The 8,601-nt window shown below is 37.0% G+C and overlaps 1 non-coding gene across 1 annotated transcript; it reads right to left on the bottom strand.

Moving 5' to 3' along the window:
- Positions 1-8,264: 8,264 nt before the first annotated feature.
- LOC117314340 (U6 spliceosomal RNA) lies at positions 8,265-8,367 on the bottom strand. The gene has a single exon (XR_004529091.1). It is a non-coding gene; the product is annotated as a U6 spliceosomal RNA (small nuclear RNA).
- Positions 8,368-8,601: the final 234 nt, after the last annotated feature.

Here is an 8,601-nt window from a genome sequence, read left to right as displayed (position 1 = left end):
TTTTTTTTAAAACAAACCATAGTAGAACTTACATAATCAGAAAAATGTTAAAATTCAAAGTATTCTTTCTGGGAATTCATACGTTCATCCTAAATATGCTGCTATTTTTCAAACCACATTTAGAATCACTCTTTTGAGATTTTTTTAAAAATTGCTATTTTACAAGCCACACAGTAAAATTCATCTCTGTGTATCATAATTAAGTGACACATTTTAGAAACCAAATACCCTATTATCCAGCTTTATCTCTCTGTCTATCTTCATGTTTAATTTTGGCTATGAAATATTTTTCATTGCTGCTAAGCAAGAAAAATCAAAAACACAGTCAAAAGATTAAGATTTAGCTCTAGGGAGGATATATTTTTTTTTACTTGCCATTCATGCAAGATCTTAGTTCCCTCACCAGGGATCAAACCCATGCCCCGCTGGCAGTGGAAGCGTGGAGTCCTAACCACTGGACTGCCAGGAAATTCCCTCTAGGGAGGATATCCTTGGTAAGTGCATAAATGCATGATATATTAAGTGAATTAAAAAAAATACATATTCTCAGTTTAGAAGATAATTTCAAGAGTTTCAAACTGACAAATCTCAGCAACAGTAGAAATCTGCAACTTCCGGACTTGGCCACCTAAGATGGAACTGGAATCATTTGAAAGAGTAAGTGCTTTTATGTTTATTCAAAACACATCACATGGCTTTATAGGCACACTGTGTATAGAAAACAGTCTATGCACACAAAAATGAATATATGAGCATGTCCTTTTACCAAAAGGAAGCAATTATAATCAGTAGCAAGTAATTATTTTAGTGAAAAGTACATTTGCTTTTCAATTTTATTCCATACTAGAATTTGATCTGAACGTGATCTTGGAGACCATTTAGCCCAACCTACACATTACTTCATAGGCAAGGAAAATGTGGCACAGAGAAATTGGAAGCTAGATGACCTGTCAAAGGTTACATAGTCATAAGTTTTAGTCCATAATGCTTGACCATTGATACAAGATTCTTCCCATCACATTCTGGTGCATCCCAATTAAGATTCATTTTATATGAGACTTACATAATACAAGGTGAGTTTTAAATGTTAAATTACAGAATACATTAATTTGTCTTTTGTGGACTTTAAAAACATAAAGCTGCGTTGCTACTTTGTTTCACATGCCAAGAACTCCATACTTTTTAAAAGTCACATGGGGGTGATTCAGAAAACTGGATCACTTAAGGAAAAGTCTAGGTTTTTTTTTTGTCAGTCACGCTGCTTGTTTTATTATTGCACTTGTACTGAAGAGTGAAATCAGTGTTCATTGACGATTTTATCACTGTTTTTTACCCCGGCACTAAAGTTTGCTGAAGGCTTCTATTCTTTTCATAGCCAGTATTTTACTCTCTTTCCTTGGGAGATTTTTCTAAAATATTTCAGAAAACCTTTTTTGTCTTATTTGTATTTTCTGGTTATCTTTTACAATGACGTATTTAAAACATTCAAAATCATGAGTAGATATAAATTCTTAATATTATCATTGTACAAAACATATTAGACTTTAATATAAATAAAGTAGACTTTATTACCATATCCTTTTGGTAATAAAATATGCAATAGTCCCTCAGTATCTAAGGAAGATTGGCTTCAGGACCCTCAGATGCAGGGGACTGACTGTATTTACTATTGGTATACAATTGCTATTCTTTTGAGTTTTGATTAGTTAACAGATTGAATGTTCCACAATTTTCCTTTTTAATCACAATCCTCTAATTTAAATTTCCAAAGCTCAAGCTTTTTTTGCAAGGGTACCTCAAAATACGTTTCCATGCTGGATGTATTACCTTTTTACAAAAAGTGGCCTTGAGGTACCCAGCGGTGAGGGATCCTGGGAACAGAGCAGAGTTGCTTCATTGCAACTCAACCAGTCTTTAAAAATATACCTTCACGGGCTTCCTTGGTGGTGCAGTAGTTGAGAGTCCGCCTGACCATGCAGGGGACACAGGTTCGTGCCCCAGTCCGGGAGGATCCCACATGCTGCGGAGTGGCTGGGCCCGTGAGCCATGGCCTCTGAGCCTGCGCGTCCGGAGCCTGTGCTCCGCAATGGGAGAGGCCACGGCAGTGAGAGGCCCGCGTACCGCAAAAAAAAAAAAAAAAAGAATATATATATATATATATGTGTGTGTGTGTGTGTGTGTGTGTGTGTATATATATATACCTTCACACCCACCAAAGGAAGACTAAAGGATATAATCTGAAAAAGTATTTTCGTCTAGAAATAAAACAGGTTTTAGAAAAACATGTTTTAATATTCTTAAAAAAGATGCAAAAAGACATGGTCTCTCCCAAAAAAGGCTGAGACAAAGGCAGAGCAGCTAGTACAGTAGACTGAAGAGTTCAGATTGTAGGACAACACAAACAGAAACAGAATAAAGTCTATATTGAAGGCAGAAAGAAAGGAGTAGATCATTCAGAAATGATTAAGAATTGGCAAGATAAGAATGGTGGGATATTTGTGTGAGGAGATGAGCAGCCTGTGCAAAGACCTTTAAAAAAAAAAGGGTGGGGATGTGGCCTAATCAAGCACTAAACTTAATGTTATCCAAAGGATGTAGAATTCTAGGAAGGGTGGCCAGAGATGAGAAGTAAACAGAATCAGTTCTTGAAGGCTCTAATATGCATTTTTAAGGAATTTATAAATTATCTTGAGGGCAAAGTGGAGCAATTGAAGAGATTTCTTTATTATAGGATTGACACAACGAGACTTGTATATTAGAAAGATTACTCTAGCTGCAATGTGGAAAACAGACTGTGCCTGGAGGCATGGGTGTCAGCTTGTTTTAATCCACAGGGGACAGGATGGTGGCTTGGACAAGGTTAATGCTGATGGGGTTGGAGTGAAGTGATTGAATTCAAGAGATATTAAAGAGAAATATTAAAGTGATAAACTAGAAAAAATTTGATGATTGAATGTGGCAGAAGGGGGAAGAGAATAAAGCAAGGACAAGAATAGGTTTTTACATTAGGTAGCAGGGTTCGTGGCAGTGCCAGTTAATAAGAGGGGAAATGTAGAATAGGAGGCATGATCTTTTGGAAAACATGGTGACATCAGTCCTTTCATGTTGTGTCTGAAGTATATTTATGACAAGTATATGTATGAATGCCAAGTGGCAGTATCTAATAGCAGCTGGATATATGGATCTGGAGCTCAGAAGAAATTCCTGGGATAGAGATATAGGTCTTGAAACTTGAGGAGGATACATATATAGTGTGGTTTACGCATACAATGGAATATGCTTTTCATTGATAAAAAGAAATCAAGTACTGATATATGCTACAATGTAGATGAACCTCCAAAATATTATGCTAAGTGCTGGGCTTACAAAGAGTAAAGGGAAAATTTAGTGCAGTGTTCGAGAAACCTTAGGAAGAGTGTGTTTCAAGAATAAAGAGAGATGAATGGATAAACAAATTGTGGTATATACGTACAGTGGAATATTATTCAACCATAATAAAGAATGAAGCTGTGAGGTGGATGAACCTCCAAAACATGCCAAGTGAAAGAAGCCAGAGACAAAAGGCCACACATTACATGATTCCATTTGATGTATGAAATATACAGAATAGATAAACCCTTAGGAGCAAAATGCGACCTAGATGTTGCTAGGGCTTGGGAGGGAAGTGGAAATGGGGAGAAACTATTTAATGGGTAGGGGATTTTGGTTTGAAGTGATGGAAATGTTCACAGCTACATAGACGTTGTGGATGCACAATACTGTGAATGAACCAAATGCCACCAAATTGTTCACTTTAAAATGGTTAGTTTTATGTTATGTGAATTTCATCTGTATAAATTATTTCCTTTTAAAAAAAGAAGGAAGGTAAAATGACAAAAACAAAAGCCACTGTGAAATCAAGGAAGAAAAGGATTGAAAAGTTTCCATTTGTTTTAAAGAGAGCTGTTGGTAGTGTAGTGGGAAGAGGCCAGATTGCAGTGGGTTGAAGAATGAGTAGGATGTTAAGAAGTGGAGATACAAAGTGCTGAATCTGTGAAAAGACTGGGCTGTGAAGGGGAAAAGAAAGATGCATTTCTAGTGTGAGATGGATGTGCTATCCCAGGAAAACTTTGTTTTTTTTAAGATGGGGTGACCTTAACACGTTTAACGGTTCTCAAGAATGATGTCGGAGAAAGTGAGAGGTTGGAGTTGCAGGGCTCTTTCTGGCCACGGGGGAGACTGTGAATGGAGGCTTGTTGGTAAGCATAGTGATGGTAGATTGTGAGATTTCCCATGCAAGTCCTTGTATTTTTAAAACAGGGCACAAGAGGAGAAGAAACTGCTGAAACTGAGGGAAGAGAGGATTAAGTGAAGATTTAAGGAAGTGGAGAAGGTTTCAGAGAATCTTTGTGGTGACTAGGAATAAAAGTTGACTTGAGAAACAAGGGGTTTAGCCCCCTGGGGTTTCTAGTGGCAAGATCTACCAGATTGGCATGCTTTCTCCCGAAGCTACCATCTTTGGGGATATAGGTGAAAAGAATGTGGCTAATCTAATTGATCCCTTTAAGATAAATTAAAATAAATTCCACCTTTGTGTGGGACAGCAGACAATGTGAGTAGTGAGAGGACAACCATTCCTCTTTTTTTTTTTTTTTTTTTGTGGTACACGGGCCTGTCACTGTTGTGGCCTCTCCCGTTGCGGAGCACAGGCTCCGGACGCGCAGGCTCAGTGGCCATGGCTCACTGGCTCAGCCCCTCCGCGGCATGTGGGATCTTCCCAGACCGGGGCACGAACCCGTGTCCCCTGCATTGGCAGGCGGACTCTCAACCACTGCGCCACCAGGGAAGCCCCATTCCTCTTTTTTATGACACAAGTTTGCTTAACTTTTTCTAATGAGGGATTGACTGGCATTTGCACATTGCTTTACAGTTTGCACTTTCGTATACCTCCTCTCATTCGATTGCCAATATAACAAAATGGTTTATTATTAAATTTTCATTTGTTAGGTGAGAAAACATAGACTCAGAGGTTGAAATGTGTTAAAGATTCCACATAGGCTTTCGGACTGTCAGGGCTGAGTTTTGGACCGTGTCCATGAAGCGTTCAGACTATATTTTGTTTAATAACTGAAGGTGGAATTTACCAAAGTATAAGCTGGAGAGACAAAGACAACTCCTTACCTCTGCAGAAGGCTGCCTAGATTGCACACAAATGAGAGAATGGAGCTTTCTATGAAATCTGACAAATAACAAGGTTGGATGCAATACATAAAATATATATTATATCTTAAAAAAAAATCAATCCTTGGTTCACAGCTCAAAATAGCATTTTTTTTTTCCTGGTGCCGCAGAGGATGCTCTGGTATTATATCAAGCAACATTTAGTGAGCAAAAGTAACTGAATGCAATATATTTACCGACAGTAGTGCCAGGGCTTTTTAAGGCACAGTATTGATTTACTTCTTTCAAAACCAAAATGATAGCAAAAGGGGAAAAATGATTCAGGGAAGATACCTGAGGATTTAAAAGTGGCAAACACAAATCCATTAGTTTTAAAATGGGTCAAAAGACAAACCAGAAAACTGTGAACTAGTGAATCAGTGAATTCAACATCTATTATAGGGAAAAAACAGGATATTGTGTAAGGGAGAACGTAGGGAGAAAGAAGCCAAGAAAGGAGTTGGAATAAGAATAGCTTTATGCATTTACAGTCAAGTAAGTACAGATGTTTTCCTCTTACCTGCAGCAATAAATTAGTTTTTTGGTGTTTTATAGTCAGCAGACATGTATAATTTATTTATTAATGATTCTTTAGAATAGTTATAAAACTATTCTGATAGTGTATTTATCATGGGAGAGTTCATGTAAATAAAGCAGGATCTTCTTTAGTCATCTCTGGCCCTGTAGCTCGTGTGGCTCAGATAAGGCACCCACTGAGATCTAGAAGGGACAGGCTATATTTGCCTTGCTCCTATTGTTTAGAAAACTCTACCTTCAGGTTTGAAGTAATAGGATAGCAAGCCCTGAGCAGCTGGCAGCTTAGTGTAGCTACTGTCAGAAGAGGTTTGTTTTGCTCAACTCACAGCTTACTTGGCCAAATTCAAACTCACAGTCACTACAGCATCAGGGAAAATGGGTACAAGGAGAGAGGAAATACCAGAATAGCTGAGTCAGTCCTGGAGGTGAAGGAGTGACAGATATTGAGGTCAGATCTATGCTACATCCAACTCAACCTCCATTTGGGGACTTAAACTGGGTTACCATGCTTGTTGCTGTATTGCCATAGCAACGCCACCACTCTAAGTCATGAATGATGAAGATAATCTTGCAAAAATGGTAAGCTTTTTTGTATTAGAAGTAGAAAGAACTTTTCACTTTGTTTACTAAACTATACCTTTTTGTTTATAAAATGTGTCCAAAATTCTAGAGTTGGTAGAGTTCTATTCAATCATATTCCCCCCTCTGTCACATTTAAATGTTACTGCTTTTTTTTCCCTGTTGGTTCTTTGACAGACTCGGTAATTAGAGTTTCACTACCTTATAGCTCTCAAAAGCAGTGATTTTCCGTGTGCCAAGACCACCTGCTTGTTAAAACGTACCTACCCTAACCTCATCCTAGATTTTCTAAATCAGAATCTCTAAAAATGGAGCGCTGAAATCTGCACGTTTAACAAGATCCTTGGGAGACTTTTAAAAACACTAAGTGTAAAATCCATAAAGAGAAGTGCATGTTTCAAAACTATACAGTGTGCTGAATTTTCACAATCTGAATAAACTCAGGTAACCAGCACTTGATCAAGAGACAGAATAAGACTAGCACTTCTTGATGCCTTGATGCCGACCAGAATATAGCCAGAAACCTCTTGAGTAACCATTCCTGTCACTGCCCCTACCAAGGATAAACATTACCCTGATTTCTAAAAGCATGGCTAAGCATCATCTGTTTTTGTAACTTAAACAAATTGAATCAAACAGAATGTAATCTTTTGTGACTGGCTTCTTTTACTTAACATTGTATTTGTAAAAATTGATCTGCATTTTTGCCTGTAGTTGTAGCACATTCTTTTTCATTGTTGAATAGAATTATTTTGTGAATATACCATAATTTATGTATTCATTCAACTGTTGATAGACAGTTGGCTAGTTTCCAGTTTAAGACTACTTTGAATAGTGTTGCTATGAACATTCTAGTGCTTTGATTTTTGCAGTATATATGTGTGCACTTCTGTTGAGAATGTCAAAACAAATATTGCCCTGGATGACATTAAACAGGTAAGAAAGACTTTGTTCAAGGACATTGCAGTAGCGTAGAGATTCAATGCAGTCTAAATTTAACTCCACTGAAAAAACATTTGGAAGAATTATTAAAATATGGGGTAGAGGGATTATAGGTCACCTGTATTTGCTAATTGACCATCTCCAATTACCTCTCTTCACGATAGAAGGTAGTTTTATAACTTGGAGCTGGGCACCGATTGAAGTTAGACTTCTACCCTCCTGTAGAGACTGGGGGGTAAGGGTGCTTTCTTCCTTTTTGGTTACATTTCAAAGGGATGGCTCCCAGGCCCTTGAAAAAAATAGTCTTGGGTTGTAAAACGGGCAAAAGACTTTTTTAAAAGTTTCATTTTAAAGAGGCAGAGAAAGAATTTATAATAACAAGTTTTCTAAAGTAAATGCTCTAGAAATAGGTCAGGGACCAAAAGTAAGGAAGAAGGCTGTGTAAATTTTAGTCAAGATGAGGGGAATATTAAGGCCATCTTGGTCAATAATATATGTGAGAGTGAAATTGGTGGGTCATAGATTATGCAAATATTCACCTTTAATAGGTACTGTCATACTGTTTTCCAAAGATGTTGTACTAACAGTATAGGCAAGTTCTGGTTACTCCACATCACTAAAATTTGGCATTTTCCCTCTCTTTCATTATAGTGATTCTCATGGGTATAAGTGGTATTTCACTGTATCCATATATTCCTATAATACTAATTAATTTTTAGGAGCTATGGGCTTTGAAATTATGTCTGAGGCCTTTTCATTATCTTCAGAGACTTCATTATGAGTTTTCTCCTTAGATAAGTTAACACGGTCAATTATATTAATAGAGTATCTAACACTGAACCAACCTTGCATTCCTAAATTTTTCATATTAAAATTTTTTATTTAGCTGTTGAATTATGTTTGATGATATCTTATTGAGGATTATTTCATCAATATTCATGAGTGAGAAATGTCTGTAAGTTTCTTTTTAATTCCATCTTTCTCAGATTTAGGGATTGATGCTAAAGAATTATACAGAAATATTCACAAATTTGCATGACATCCATGAAGAGGAGACAGGCTAATCTTCTCTGTATTGTTCTAATTTTAGTATGTTTACCCCTAAAGTGGACACATGTCCATTAAGTCCTTAATTTCAGGGAGTAAGTTGTTCACTTTGCTCTTTTATGGCTTTGTCTATTTTTTATCTATCCCGTTTCTTTTTTTACTATGGTTTATTTTCCTTCTTTTATATCTTCATCCCTTCATTGTCTATTCACTTCTATATATCCAGTGGCTTCAAGACTTTCTGACTTATAGTGGACATCTGATAAATATTTATCAAATTAATGGAGAGCTGAAGGA

This window comes from Tursiops truncatus, chromosome 11 (genome assembly GCF_011762595.2).
Source record: "Tursiops truncatus isolate mTurTru1 chromosome 11, mTurTru1.mat.Y, whole genome shotgun sequence".
Lineage (NCBI taxonomy): Eukaryota > Metazoa > Chordata > Mammalia > Artiodactyla > Delphinidae > Tursiops > Tursiops truncatus.
The sequence above is the reverse complement of the archived record's forward strand: the minus strand, read 5'-3'. Positions and strand labels throughout refer to the sequence as shown.